This window comes from Sphaerodactylus townsendi, linkage group LG10 (genome assembly GCF_021028975.2).
Source record: "Sphaerodactylus townsendi isolate TG3544 linkage group LG10, MPM_Stown_v2.3, whole genome shotgun sequence".
NCBI lineage: Eukaryota > Metazoa > Chordata > Lepidosauria > Squamata > Sphaerodactylidae > Sphaerodactylus > Sphaerodactylus townsendi.
In genome coordinates, this window is record NC_059434.1 from 76,774,865 (window position 1) to 76,789,036 (window position 14,172).

Consider the following 14,172-nt stretch of genomic DNA (forward strand, 5'->3'; position numbering starts at 1 on the left):
GTTGATTCAAGCTCATGAAAAAAAGAACGAGGAAAAAAAAAACAGCAGCACAACCTGGACAGGAGAAGGCTAAAGGGAAAGATTCGGCCTTTGCCAGGCCTCGGGATGAAGGCTTTACAGCGCCAACAGGCTCCGCTTGAGTTGCTTGTTTTGATCTTCGGTGGAGCAAGACAAAAAAAATTATCCATTGTGGAAATTGTAATTACCGGTGGCTGCACAATGAGATTTTCTGTTGTCATCATCTTACATTTTCCAGGCTTAAAATGATATTGTACAGTTCCCGAAATTGAGCTGAGATTATATGAATGTATGCAAATATGTGTCTAAACAGAAGAAGAAGAAGAAGAAGAAGAAGAAGAAGAAGAAGAAGAAGAAGAAGAAGAAGAAGAAGAAGAAGAAGAAGAAGAAGAAGAAGAAGAAGAAGAAGAAGAGAAGGAGGAGGAGGTGGTGGAGGAAGAAGAGGAAGAAGAAGAGGAGGAGGTGGTGGTGGAGGAGGAAGAAGAAGAAGAGGAAGAGGAAGAAGAGGAGGAGGAGGAGTTTGGATGTATATCCCCCTTTTCTCTCCTGCAGAAGACTCAAAGGGGCTTACAATCTCCTTGCCCTTCCCCCCTCACAACAAACACCCTGTGAGATAGGTGGGGCTGAGAGAGCTCCGAGAAGCTGTGACTAGCCCAAGGTCACCCAGCTGGCGTGTGTGGGAGTGTACAGGCTAATCTGAATTCCCCAGATAAGCCTCCACAGCTCAGGCGGCAGAGCTGGGAATCAAACCCGGTTCCTCCAGATTAGATACACGAGCTCTTAACCTCCTACACCACTGCGTAGGGGAAGAAGGCACCAGGTACTGGGGATGCCAACCTCCAGAGAGTGGGCTGGAGATCTCCTGGAATTTCAATGGATGCCCAGTCTACAGAGATCAGTTCTCCTGGAGAAAAAGAATGCTTTGGAGGATGACCGCTATGGCTTCATATTCTTTAAAAAATCAAGTGCATAAAATAAAAACATGATCACGTGCTGGCAGAACGTGATTGAAATGTGTACATTTAAAACCGGCTGCCCCGTAGTGAATATCTCTGATTTTTTTATTTTGGTGGGGAAATTATATATTTCATGATATTTGATTAGTGATCAGCAACACAACCGAATTCCACACATCTGCCACAAATCCACATAAACAGAAAGCAGATCAGAAATCTGTTGTGCAATTGGTTCAGCTGCAGTTGGCTCAACTGCACAGATCAGAAACGATACATAAAAGCAGTGGTGGGATCCAAAAATTTTAGTAACAGGTTCCCATGGTGGTGGGATTCAAACTGTGGCATAGCACCAATAGGGCTGGGCGGGGAACGATGGGGGCGTGGCCGGGAATTCCGGGGCGGGGCTGTGGCTAGGACGCAGCCGCTGCACCGGTCCTTGGGCGGGAAACAAATGCGTGCAGGCGCAGGCTGCCACGCACGCCAGTGCACCTCCTGCTAGACTGCTTCCAGCTCTGTGTGCTACTGTTGAGAGGAGGGGAGTAACTAAGGCAAAAATCACGTGGCAAAATCACCAATTAGTAACCCCCTCTCGGCCCACACAAATAATTCATAACCTACTCTCGGGAACCTGTGAGAACCTGCTGGATCCCACCTCTGCGCAAAAGCATGGATGGTGTTACAGGCGACAGACAAACCACAAAACAGCTCAAGTGATCTCTAGTGCAGAAGGAAAGTTTGAATGCAAGAGACTCATGGGTGATTTATGTTTACGTATCATAATTGTTAATGCGGAAATGAAAGCAATAAGCAGACAGGACACATTTGTAATGCAAATGAGCATTCTGGGGACTGTAGGTTTTCCATTTAAAATTCATCCTGATTTTTTCCAGCAAGATCCTTTGTATAAAAATGCTCTTGGGATGAGCTCACCTACAGATGGCATTGACTTTCACCAAAAACAAATTCTGGAGGTTCTTCTCTGCGGGGTATGGAATTAGTTAAATTTTAAAATGTAGGAGATTCATACATCTGCAAACAAAGGAACAAACTAAACAGAGCATTCATACACGGAGTCCATGAATACTCGATGTCGCTAATAACAAGAAGAAAAGCGAGTGCCAAAATGCCACACCCCTGAAGACCATGCAGTGACATCATACCATGGTTAGTCTGGCCTTTCTAGACATTTGAGGACAGCCACTGGCAAGAATAAATACTTGTGGCTATGTCTTTTCCAAATGCATCACAGCACCCATTTGTCCTGGGGGGTCACTACTGCTTAACGTACTGGAGTACACAAGGAACCGTCTACGGGTCGGGTTTGGAGAATAGTTTTGTACTTGTTTGCAATGCTTGCAATGTGACAATTAGATACAGATTAGGCTGTCGGAAGGTCTCCAACACAGAGACTGTACAGCTGGCAGCGCACTTCCTCATGAATTCCCCACATTATGATTGTGCAACAACAAAAACAACAAAAACAACTGAAGGGCCCAATCCATTGTTCCTAAATTTTCTTTGGGCTTTGTGGAACAGGATGGAAGAAGAAGAAGAAGAAGAAGAAGAAGAAGAAGAAGAAGAAGAAGAAGAAGAAGAAGAAGAAGAAGAAGAAGAAGAAGAAGAAGAAGAAGAAGAAGAAGAAGAAGAAGAAGAAGAAGAAGAAGAAGAAGAAGAAGAAGAAGAAGAAGAGGACGAGGAGTTTAGATTCATACCCCCCTTTCTCTCCTATAAGGAGACTCAAGGTGGCTTACAAACTCCTTTCCCTTCCTCTCCCCACAACAGACACCTTGTGAGATAGGTAAATTTTCTTTGCGCTTTGTGGAACAGGATGGAGTGATACGCCAACTCATTTAGTTGGCTTTAAAGGCACCAACTCAACACTGGTTTACTCGGCTTGAAAAGCAGGTTGCACAAATTCCCCAAGGATAAATTAACGAGTAGCTGATAGGCGCAATGACTAAATGGAACTCCCATGTTCAGAATCAGTAAGCTAAAATGTCATACCAATGACAAACAGAAGGGGAAGTCCATTCCATGTACATAAATGTGTAACTATGCACATTAATGTGTAACTACCTATATTAGTGGCCACAGAGGTTGTCTGGGGGGCACCAGAAAACTTCCCAGCTTTAATGATAGGATCTTCAGCTCTGTAGTAGAGCATATACTTTGTAGGAGATCCCAGTCCAGGTTCAGTCTCTAGCATCTGCAGATAAAGGATCTGATGTAGCAAATGCAAGGAAATAATACATTGGATCTCTGCATGAGACTCCAGAGAGTTGCTGCAAGTAAATAATACTGAGCTAGATAGACCAAAATTCTGATTTTATCAATCAAGTGGACTGCGAATACTTACATCTGTGAATTGGGGGTTGACATGTTCTCTCGGGCCAGCAGTGGTTGAAGGGTGTACTGTTGCCAGTTCCAGATTGGGAAACCCCTGGAGATTTGGGGGGTGGAGCCTGGGGAAGACATGAACCTCAGCAGGGAACCCTTCAAAATATTCATTTTCTCCAAGAGAACTGATCTCTTTAGTCCGGAGATCAACTGTCATTTGGGGGGATTCCCGGGTCTCACCTGGAGGCTAATTCCACTATGTAAAACAGATCCAGTTAGCTTGCAGCTCAAGGCCCGCATGAGTCATAGTGCAGATCTCTTTTCTCAAATGCAAGAATTCACACAAATGCTCAACATCGCAACTTTTTTTTTAAATGGCAGGTGAAATCCACCACAGTATCCTTATGCACAACCGTCTATGGCAATGGTGGCGAACCTATAGCACTCCAGATGTTCATGGACTACAATTCCCATTGGGTCCTGCCTGCATGGCCAATTGGCCATGCTGGCAGGAGCTGATGGGAATCGTAGTCCATGAACAACTGGAGTGCCATAGGTTCGCCACCACAACCTATGGAAACAATTGGGAACTGAATAAGAATGCCACTGTGCACATACTTGCATGGCGCCCATTCATTGTACCCATTCCAGTATCTGTATATTTCCAGCCTTTACAGCTGCAGAGACAAAACTGAATATCAAATGTCCCGCATCTTTGGCAAGGGTCTATCTAGCCCTCTTAAAAAGAATCTCCCGCTTCCATATCCCAGAATACAATTAGCATCTCCTTCAGTTAAATGCCCACTTATACATAACTGCTACTCAGATAACATGACTGGGATAGAGAGTCAATGTCAGAGCATGCGTTAGAATAAATATGGTACTTTTTCAGATAATTAAGGCTCTTTCCGCACATGCAGAATGATGCACTTTCAATCCACTTTGCAGCTGGATTTTACTGTGTGGAATAGCAAAATCCCCTTGCAAACAGCTGTGAAAGTGGATTGCAAGTGCATTATTCTGCTCATGCGGAAGGGGCCTACGTGTAGTGCGACAGATGCTCTACATTTGTCTTTCCTAGTTCCTGCCCTTGGAAAGGGCAGCCACCGTAAGTAATGTAAATTTTGTTAAAAATGCCTGCATACTTCCCAACAGTGAAGCAGCGCATCAGCCACCTGTTCTAATTGGAACACACAAGGCAGAAAGGCAATCCAGCAAACAGAGAAACTTCTCTCCCCCCCCCCCCCACTGCCTTTCAGTGGGGTGAAAGGGAAGGGAGAGGCACACTTCATTTTCCAATCTGGAATTTAACACAACTCAGGCGCCCTTTAAATGTTCTTCAACACACGTGGGAGCTGTTTATCCATGAGCAGGCGTCACACAGCGAGGAGAACGTTTAGAGGACGCCACACGGAGATGCAAAAAGAGGCTCATCATGGTATTGAAATGCCAACTGGCACCAAGGTAAGTACACCAAGCACGCTACGCACCAACAGAGTTACCTGTTCACGTCACAGGGTAGGGGGAAAGCCCAAATCACTTCATCAATGAGTTGGGATAAAAATGTACCTCAGAAGTTCAAAAAGGTCACCTGGGGAGGTGAGGGGGAGGAGGAAGGATGCTTTCAGAAACAGCCCCAGGTAAAGACAATCGAAGTCCTAGCATGCAAATCTCTTCGTGCCACCTGCTGGGACTCACTTCCCCTTTTCTCACATCACATTAACAAAACCCACAACAAACAGAAGGCCCTGGAAGGAGCAAAATTTATGTAAAGGGGCTTATGTAAAGCCACAGAGGTTTTCACAGGAAGACTGCTTGCTCTAGTTGTTCTAGAACAGTGGTTCTCAACCTGGGGGTCGGGACCCCTTTGGGGGTCGAATGACCCTTTCACAGGGGTCTCCTAAGACTCTCTGCATCAGTGTTCTCCATCTGTAAAATGGATAAATGTTAGGGTTGGAGGTCACCACAACATGAGGAACTGTATTAAAGGGTCGCGGCATTAGGAAGGCTGAGAACCACTGTTCTAGAAGGTACAGTTTTCGTCAATATTTCTTGCTAGTATATTATTTCCCCCTTCTGTTTTTTCCCCATTAGTTTCTCATCTATTTCCTAGTCTCTAAAAACAAAACTGTTCACCTTTTCATTTAGCTTTGTTGCCAATAAGGCTCAAAAATCTTACACTGGAATTGTTTACATAAAAAGAGTCTGCCTGAGCAGTTTTGCAGCAATTCCTAGTCAATTCTTCTCCAGACAGACCCTCCCCCCTTTCTCCAAGAGATTAATGAAAAACTAATCTGAGGGTGTTTGCTCTGCAGTATTCCATGGTGATCACCAGTTAAAAATGAGAAATGCAATATTCTTTATAATTGGGAACAGATAGAGTCAAGTCGAGTAGCACCTAAGAGACCAAGAAGATTTTTGGAGCACAAGTTTTTAATAGTCATCGCTCCTTTCATCAAATACCTGGAAAATGGGCTAGGACTTCCTTCCAAGATTTGTCAGAAAATGTATTTGGCCAAGTTGCTCAGGTCTGGCTCTTGATTTGATCCATTTGTTTTTTCGGCCACACTCACCCTATGGTTCTCACTACTTAAATATTTCCTTCATTTTCCTTTGATTTCCTGTTATACCGTATTTCCCTGAAAATAAGACAGGGTCTTATATTAATTTTTGCACCAAAAGATGCATTAGGGCTTATTTTCGGGGTAGGGCTTATTTTAGGGAAAATACGGTATCTTCACAATTTATTAAGGTGGGCTCTCGGCAGCCCCGTCACGTGTGATGCAAGCTGCATCCTCATTGGCAGGGAGCACCCTGCTGGATCACACCATCCTGATCTGTAACTACCGTTTGGGCTTATTTTTGGAGGAGGGCTTATATTTTAAGCCTCCTCCAAAAATCCTGAAATATAGGGCTTATTTTCAGGGAAACACGGTAGCTGCAGCCCATTATAGAAGTCATAGCAAACTATGTTGCCAGTAGAAGAAGAATACGAATCACTGTATTTTGTTGATACACAGATGAATGGGTATCGGTTCATAGCACCTGCAAGAAACTTGCTTGCTTGCCAACAAAGGGGCTGGTTGGAGATCGCCACAACTGTAGTGGTCCTACAGAGGCAATGCTGATTCGTATCTTCACAACCCTGGGATCATGTCATTCCTATGGGGAAGGTCATCAGCTCTTAGGACAATGCTGTAAGCCTTGGGGCCGTTCAAGAGAAATGAGCATTCAGCTTCCAAGGGCTGCTTCTCCAATTTATTTTTGACTAATTGGAGTCATGCCATACTTGCAGTCTCATGTCTGAAAATGCCCTACCTGTATGAATAATACATGGAGCTGTCTTCCAGGACAGCCTGTGAATTTCAAAAACCCTGCATGGCAATTCGCTGTGCAATCGCAGTAGAGGTGTCACCAGGGACTTGTCACTGTTGACAAGTAACATGCCAGACTTGTTGTAATCCCCAGACCTTGACACATGTGGAATACACACCAACAGCGGATGAAGAATACATTGTGCTTTAAAGGTCAAAGCAAGGGGGCACTGGACTGGATCCTAGGTCTTGTTGTCCAAAATTCCAGAATATTCCTGCCTTCATCTTCTGTACCATAATGCCTGCTCTCCCTTAGCAGACGGTCAGGGAAGTAAACATCTGTGGGACCGCTTTTCCTCATATTGCCCCTTCAGATCCTTCTACCCATTGGAGGAAAATTTGCTGTAGTCCCCAGCCCAAAAGATATTGGGCTGGCTGCTATGAAGGCCAGGGCCTTTACAGCTTTGGCCCCTACCTAGTGGAATAGGCCCCCCAGGAAGATCAGGGCCCTGCAGGACTTGGATTGCTTCCTCAGGGCCTGTAAAACAGAGCTGTTCTGCTAGGCTTTTACATCTGGCCAGCTGGGTCTGAATTAAAGTAATCTTATTGCTTAGTGGTTCCAAGGCAAGGTTGGCTTCTGTGTACAATCTCCAAGGTAGTTGAGAATGCAGAAGTTTGTATTAGGTGTCCACATTAGGTAAGCACTAGCAGGTAAGTGAAAATGTAGAATAGATAAGGGCAAATTATCCATTGGCATGACAGCCCTGGGCCAATTATGGTTTGTACTGATCGTCTAAAGAACCCTGATGTGGATGGCTCAGGCTAGCAGGTCCTCATCAGATCTCAGAAGGCAAGCAGGGTCAGGCCCTGATCCGTACTTGGATGGGAACTCGTCAAAGATGCCCCAGGTTACTGTGTAGATGCAGGGAATGGTAAACCCCTTCAGTTTTTTCTTTTGCCTTGAAAACTCTATGGGGTTGTCATAAGTCAGCTGCAACGTAACAGCATTTCCACCACCACATAAAAAACAACGTTATGAGAATACTGACAGTACTGTTCACACTCATGTCACACCCTGGGATGTACACATCTACTGAGTTATCGAAGGGGGTTCTAGGAATAAAAAAAAAATCAAAAGGCCAGGAGAGCTGGATGAAGTATTGCTGAGGGGTAAGGCAGTGATAACATAGCAGATTTGCAGTGGCATAGCCCCAATGGGGCCAGGGGCGTGCTGTTGAGGCGGAGCTGCGGGGGCATTCCAGGGTGGAAGGGGGTGGGCGGTGCTGCAGCAGGGGCACAGGGGGCGCCCGCATGCCAGGCGCAGTTTCCCCTTGCTTTGCCTCTGCTGATTTGTTCAAGTATTTTATCTGTACACATATCTTTTGTGTATTGTTCTGAATGTAGAAGGGGGAGCAAAGCAAATCTTTGGGGCCCAGACAGTTCTCTCTGTGGCCCCGAGGATGCACAGTACAGCAGAGAAGAAGGCTCCAGCTCAGCTATGTATTACAAGCAACGGATACCTGCTGCATAATCCACACACTTGACTCTCCACTACGCCCACACTGGCATCCCAGGAAAGAGAAGCATTCCATTACCTCGCGGTGTGTTGCAAGAGGAGAACTCAGCTAGGGGTGCAGCGAGCAATGTCAGGACACGCTTTTTATCTTCTCCTCTTATTTGTGTACGGATTTTACATCTCACCTTTTTGATAACGCTGCGTGCTTATCTGTAATATCACAAGATTCTAATTAACTCATCCCAGATAGGGCAGTCGCTTTACTGATAGATTGCTCCTAGCACACATTCCTCGTTCTACAGGAAATTAGAAAAAGGCAAAAATAATCATAATCATGCCACAGCAAGGCAGAGGAAACGCAGGTTACTCTAAGCTAGATGGTGTGATCTCTTGAATCCCCTGGACAAATAATAGCAAGCAAGAACCTTTTCAATTGTGTGAAAAGATTCCCTAGAATCATAGAATTGTGGACTTGGAAGAGACCCCAAGGGCCATCAAGTCCAACCCCCTGCAATGCAGGAACACACAATCAAAGCAACCCTCTCCCTTCTCTCCGCCCCCCCCCCCCCCAGATATTTAATTTCTACCAGCATCTCAGAATAACCATCTTACCCAAGAGGAAAACTCCAATTTTTTAAAGTGAAAGAATCTATAACCTGTATTGTAGTGCAGCTATTTTAGAGATTTAACCACCAAGAAAAGTCATTAAAAGCCACTGCTATTGTTCTCATGCCGAACAACACAACTATTTCAAATTCCTGAGGACTTCTGTGATTACAATCAAAGAGCTTGTTAGAAAGCCGAGCTGAGTGATCTTTATTATCTAGGAAAGTCTTACTACGCACATTCTGTTTGAATAAGAACATGCCTTAAAAAGCAATCAGAAACCTAAAGAAGAACATTAATACAGGAAGTTCAGGACACATAAAGATTATATAGATTTTTCCGGCTACTTTTAAACGTGCATTCTATTTTTAAACTCCAGCCAAGTAAAAAGGTGGTCAGCAAGTTTCTAACTGAAACATACATCACAGAGCAAAATCTTTTAAGCCACTTCCTTGCCTTTTCCAGGACAAAAACTGCTTCACAAGACAGCTGTTGCTGCTCCCTCCTGGTCTCTGGCAAGCAAGTTTGACCCGTCAGAAGAATATCATTTCCTTTCACCACAGTTTTGTCACGGGAACAAAAGCATTTTCTCAAATGCCACCTACCCTGTTTCCAGCTGCAGTGATTATCCACAACAGCAATAGTTCCAGCTGGAGACTCCTCTGTAAGCAAATGATGGGGGGGTGGGGGGAGAGAAACACAGAAAAACCCTGTACTTTCCCCAGTGCAAGAGGATATTCAAATCCGAGAACGACTCTGCAGCTTCAACCAGGCAGTTTCAAAAAGGAAACGCAGACAGACTAAATTAAACTGTCACCAGTGTACAACGTTGGTTGTTGTTGTTTTTTCCTTCCTGAGGAATGTCTTTATCATTTGTAAGGTTGTAGGGGACTCCCACCAACTCCGCCACAAGACCGCCACAAACGCACACGACACAGAGTTGTACTTGTTTAGAGGAATAAGTCCTAGAATTTAAAACGGGCGACTGTGTACACAATGTGTAAATACACAGCACAAGAGGCTGGGAAGCACACAAGGCCGGCCCTCAGGAATGAAAAGTAGGTTTCAGATTTCACTCAGCAGTTGGCAGCTCCGCAACACGCAAGCTGCACCGCTGTGGAACGAGAGAGAATCCCTTCTTAGCCGAAGAGCTCACTCCTCAGATATCTCAGGCACCCTGAGCGACAGGGCACTCTCAGCTGCGCCTGGTCTCTTACCCTTGCTGATCTCCAATTAACCAGCTCCACTTCGAAAACTGTTTCTGTCCCTCAGAGGAACTTTATTTTGCCTCCCCCAGATGCTGAAGACGTCCAAATTCTACACCTTGTGTGACCCGATTTCATCGCTTCGCTGACTTGTTTGTTATTTCCTGGGGTGGCTACACGCTTTCTCAAACGGAGACCTGTAACTCTTCGTGTAAGCCCTCGGAGAGAAATTTGGAGCCCTCTGTGCCCCTGGCACTCTGCTCTCATTCCTGTAAAAGCCCAGGCTTCACCAGAGCTTAGCACTAACACTTGGTTTCTGCAAAAACAAGCCACAGAACTAGCAGTGAAACACCTTTAAAAAGAGCCATTAACCACTTGTAGAGTTGCTTCCCCCCCCCCCGCCTCCTCCCCCCCCCCCCCAGCAGCTGTCACTGATAGTTTGCTATGATAGGAAGCTGGCCAGGGGTAGGGCAAAAAACATTTTTATCTTCCTGAACTATTTTTGTTTTGTTTTTTTCCCCTGGTTCTCTCATGCCTAGGGCCAACGCAAAACAATAACAGTAGCAGCCATGAGGCCTATCGATGTTATCGTATACTAGAAAGCTGCAGATTCCAGATCCTCAATCCCACTTCTTAAAGAAAGAAGTGCAGCTTGTCAGTGGGGTTGCTACAGCCTCTCTTGGCATGTGCCAGTGTGGTGTAGTGGTTAGGAGCAGGTGGATTCTAATCTGGAGAACCGGGTTTGATTCCCCACTCTTCCACCTGAGTGGCAGAGGCTTATCTGGTGAACCAGATGTGTTTCCGCACTCCTGCACTCCTGCTGGGTGACCTTGGGCTAGTAATATATATATATAATGAGCCAGAGACAGTATCTAATTTACAGAAGGGAAAAGAACCTGTCCGGCTCTAGTGTGAACGTTAAAACTCTGGGCTAGTCTGTATGACTGTATGACTATAGCCTGTGCTGACTTTTTATTTTATTTTAAGATTTTACATTTTATGTTTTCATTACTATTGATTGTTTCCTGATTGCTTACTAGACCTATATGACAATCATTAAGTGCTGTACCTTATGATTCTTGACAAATGTATTTTTCTTTTATGTACACTGAGAGCATATGCACCGGAGACAAATTCCTTGTGTGTCCAATCACACTTGGCCAATAAAGATTCTATTCTATTCTATTCTATTCTATTCTAGTCACAGTTCTCTCAGAACTCTCTCAGCCCCACCTACCTCACTAGGTGTCTATTGTGGGGAGAGGAAAGGAAAGGAGCTTGTAAACCACCTTGAGTTTCCTTACAGGAGAGAAAGATGGGATATAAATCCAAACTCCTCTTCTTCTTCCTAGCTATGCCACAGAAAGCAACCTTACCTAGAACTGATAGTAACTTTACCTAGAAAAGATTTACCGGGTGAACTAAGGCCCTTTCCCCACTTACTTTAAGCCCCGCGCTACTCTCTGCAAGTAGCGCGGGGTCCCACTGCACTCCCCACGTCAGGGGCGGCAACAGCGTAGCCGCCCCACGCTGCCGCTCTTGCGCCCCCTCAGCGCATGGCATCCCTGGCGCTGGCGAAAATGGCGCCTTTGGATGACCCCGCGTAGAGCGCGGGGTCGTGGGGATGCCACGCGCTCAGAGCAGCGCGCAGCGATGGCGGCAGCAGGGAAAGTGGGGAAAGGCCCTATGGATCCAATTGCTTTCTCAGACATCAGTTATTATATTCTCTGTTGCCATTCAGCCTTACGATATTAAAAAAAAATAGTAAAATGAAGCAATAAATCATTTGGATGAACTCATCATCTCTACAATTTAACATTTCAGTCATAAAAAAGGACAGAATGTTAGCATCGCAACAATCCACTGATTGCACAATTTTACTTAAGACAAATTTGTCTGTACCAAATAACAGATAAATAAGTTTAGGTCACATTGGCCAACCAAATCCTTCCCTAGGAGGATGGGAAAATATCTATAACGGCCTCTATTCAGTGCTGCCAGACATGAACGAGCAAAATCTTACAATGAATAATAACATGCTGTTACATGGAGCCGCAGTGGCATAGTGGTTAAGAGCAGGTGCACTCTAATCCAGAGGACCGGGTTTGATTCCCCACTCTGCCACTTGAGCTGTGGAGGCTTATCTGCGGAACTAGATTAGCCTGTGCACTCCAATACACACCAGCCGGGTGACCTTGGGTTAGTCACAGCTCTTTGGAGCTCTCTCAGCCCCGTCCATCTCACAGAGTGTTTGTTATGGAGGGGGGGGGGGGGCAAAGGGAAAGGAGATGGTAAGCCCCTTTGAGTCTCCTTACAGGAGAGAAAGGGGGGTATAAATCCAACTCTTCCTCTTCTTACTGGTTACCCATCTGTTCCTGGGAGCAGTTCAAACTAGGGTTTCCATACTGCAGGTAGGACTGGACATTTGCTTTACTGGACAGAAAAAATCTGTCTGCTGTAGGACATGCTTTAGTAACATCTAGATTAGATTACTGCAATGCGCTCTAAAGTGAGGCTGCCCTTGGGAAGTGTTTGTAAGCTTGGTAGAGATCACTGTAGTCAGGATGTTGACTGCTGTAGGTTGTAGGCACCTTAGCCTCCCCCACCCCCGGTTTTGGTCCACCTACATTGGCTCCCAATTTATTCAAGATGCTGGTCTTGACTTCAAAGCTCTATATGGTTTGGGATCAACATACCCTGCAGGGCTGCCTAATGCTATGTTTTAAATTGTTAGCTGCCTTGGCAGCCCTTGCAAGAGCAGAAAGGCAGAATATAAATTTTGCAAACAAAGAACCTTATAGTTTGGGTGCTGTGTGGTTTCCGGGCTGTATGGCCGTGTTCTAGCAGCATTCTCTCCTGACGTTTCGCCTGCATCTGTGGCTGGCATCTTCAGAGGATCTGATGTTGGGAAAGCAAGTGGAGTATATATCTGTTGGAGTGTCCCATATATACTCCACTTGCTTTCCCAACATCAGATCCTCTGAAGATGCCAGCCACAGATGCAGGCGAAACGTCAGGAGAGAATGCTGCTAGAACACGGCCATACAGCCCGGAAACCACACAGCACCCAAGTGATTCCGGCCGTGAAAGCCTTCGACAATACAACCTTATAGCTTGTCCAAAGAAAATTCTATCGCAAACCAGATCTAACTGGCTTCAAGCAGAGGTTGGATGAACACTTGTCAGGGATACTGTTGACTGAACTGGGGGTTGGACTGGCACTCCAGATGTTATAGACTATAGTTCCCATCAGCCCCTGCCAGCATGGCCAGTTGGGCATGCTGGCAGGGGCTGATGGGAATTGTAGTCCATAACATCTGGAGTGCCAAAGGTTTGCCACCACGGGACTAGATGGCTTGAATGGCCCCTTCCACGTCTCTGATTCTATGATTTCAGTGATCTTTTGCTCAACACTCAAAATAGGATGGGGTTGGGAGCAGATTTTCCATTCCTTCGCAGTCCTCTTGCTCTTGACTCATTTTTCATAATGCCTGGGCATGCTCAGTTCCATCCGAGAGCATGGGCAAGGAAAGAAAGAGATAGCTGAGGAAGAAGTAAGTATATTGGTTAGACTGGTATTTTTCATATTTCATCCTGCCCTTCCGCTGTCACTTGGCTCTCTGGGGACTCCTGCTGCTCTGCTAAGGAACCAGGTCTGCGGCCAGAGAGAATAAAAGAGAAACCACAATGGCACAAGCCCAGGGTAAGTCAAGAGAAGCAGAGGAGGCAAGCCAAGCAGGAGACGCTGAAAACTACAATTTGGTCCCCTCTCCGGCTATGTCTGTGTCTCCTCCAGCACGAGCCGCAGGTTAAGAAATAGGAGACCCTACTGTATCACAACATGAGTGCACATAGTTCAACATTTTGATTGCTACAGCAAACCTCAGAAATCCATACAACACTGTTTTGCAGTGAACGAGACTGCAGGTCAGTCAAGGTAAATTGTCTTCTCTGACTGACAGCGGCTTTCTGAGGTCTCGGGTTATATCCAAATAAAAACAGATAGCTCATAGTAAACAAAAAGGAAGGGACAACCAATCTATGGCTACCAATCTTGATCCTCCTTGATCTGAGATTGCAGATGCCTTAGCAGACCAGGTGCTCAGGAGCAGCAGCAGCAGCAGGCCATTGCTTTCACCTCCTGCAGGTGAGCTCCCAAAGGCACCTGGTGGGCCACTGCGAGTAGCAGAGTGCTGGACTAAATGGACTCTGGTCTGATC

The 14,172-nt window shown here is 45.6% G+C and overlaps 1 protein-coding gene across 1 annotated transcript in view; it reads right to left on the reverse strand.

Annotated features, from left to right (window-relative positions):
* The window catches only part of ARHGAP24 (Rho GTPase activating protein 24), a 383,497-nt gene extending 373,799 nt beyond the window's left edge, over nt 1-9,698 (reverse strand). Inside the window, exon 1 of the mRNA XM_048509403.1 lies at nt 9,353-9,698. The gene's annotated coding sequence lies outside the window, so the exon portion shown is untranslated. The remainder of the gene's footprint in view (nt 1-9,352) is intronic.
* Between the last annotated feature and the right edge of the window lie 4,474 nt (nt 9,699-14,172).